This window comes from Rhagoletis pomonella, unplaced genomic scaffold, assembly GCF_013731165.1.
Source record: "Rhagoletis pomonella isolate Grant_MI unplaced genomic scaffold, Rhpom_1.0 Rhpom_scaffold_00006, whole genome shotgun sequence".
NCBI classification, from domain to species: domain Eukaryota; kingdom Metazoa; phylum Arthropoda; class Insecta; order Diptera; family Tephritidae; genus Rhagoletis; species Rhagoletis pomonella.
Window position 1 is genome coordinate 33,609,054 of NW_023458560.1, and position 1,512 is coordinate 33,610,565.

The 1,512-nt window shown below is 35.4% G+C and overlaps 1 long non-coding RNA gene across 1 annotated transcript in view; it reads left to right on the plus strand.

The window, feature by feature from the left end:
- The window catches only part of LOC118740620, a 74,503-nt gene that overhangs the window by 63,440 nt on the left and 9,551 nt on the right, over positions 1–1,512 (plus strand). The window lies entirely within an intron of this gene.

Consider the following 1,512-nt stretch of genomic DNA (forward strand, 5'->3'; position numbering starts at 1 on the left):
TATCTTTATCTTTATCTTTATCTTTATCTTTATCTTTATCTTTATCTCTATCTTTATCTTTATCTTTATCTTTATCTTTATCTCTATCTTTATCTTTATCTTTATCTTTATCTTTATCTTTATCTTTATCTTTATCTTTATCTTTATCTTTATCTTTACCTATATCTTTATCTTTATCTTTAGCTTTATCTTTATCTTTATCTTTATCTTTATCTTTATCTTTATCTTTATCTTTATCTTTATCTTTATCTTTATCTTTATCTTTATCTTTATCTTTATATTTATCTTTATCTTTATCCTTGCCATTGTCTTTGTCTTTATTTTTATCTTTGTCATCTTAATTTTAATCTTAATCCCAATCTGAGTCTCGATTGAAATCTTAATCTTAATGCCCAACTAAACCCTCGTCATGAAGAAAGTGCTTTCTGTATCAGGCGACCTTCTGAGCTACTAAGCTTAACCCGGATACAAAGGATCTTTGCCTTTCTCGCTACTGGACCCATGATCAACTTCTAGCCGCGATGCACCCATCAACGCCTTAGAACTACTTCTTTCAAAGTCGAGAATAGTCATCAAAATTTACGCCGCATGTCCTTTCATTTAATAAATTAACGGAAATGAACTGGGCTGTCGACAGATGAGGTTTTTACCTTGGTAGTACTTGTTGAAGTATTTGTGCGGTCCAGTTATTAAAGCATGTGCTTCGACTTGTATTGTGTTTCCGCCTTGATTCCAGATGAGGATTTGCGTCAGGTAAAACTGTAGGTACATTTCTCCTTCTGCCGCACATCACAAATTTAAAGAGAAGCTCGGCAAAATACTTAAGAAAAATATTACCGCTAAATATTCATTCATCTGTATATACATAAGAATCCCACAAGGGGATCCCATTCCGAATGATGTACTTAAATTCAAATAGCATTTCAAATAGCTTATAGCAAAGACAGACGGCAACGTTAATACGGTTTAAAGGTTAAGTCATCTGAGAGATTAAGCCGCGAGGTCGTGGGGGCGTACCCAAAAATTACCGAAATTTATCACTCGAGGGCCAAGTAGAGGATCGTATAGGATTACTAGGCTGTTCTGGATGTTCTACGACCCACTCAAAATCAAATTTCTTTTTGGAATGAGCACAGAACTTAATCCTTACATGTCGAAAGGATTGGATTGCCCTTTAATAGGTCTGTCGCAGTTGCGATGATCTGGGCTCAAAAGATACAGTGGAACACTTCCTTTGCGAGTGTCTAGCCCCCCAAAAAGATGGGGCTAAAGACACACGGCAAACAATTTCGGCAGAATATTTCTAAGTGCAGCTGTCTGGAATAAAAAAAAAAACTGAAAATCCGCATGTTTCTTTTCTTCCTTTTTCCTTTAAAAACAGCTATTCCAGACCTTAATTGTACAAAAAGTCTCGTACCTTATAAAGATATTTCCTATTTCGTTCACTCCTGGGCATGCCTTGAGGTCATTATCCTATTGCATAGGACCCTGATGAACGCTTGACTGTATTAA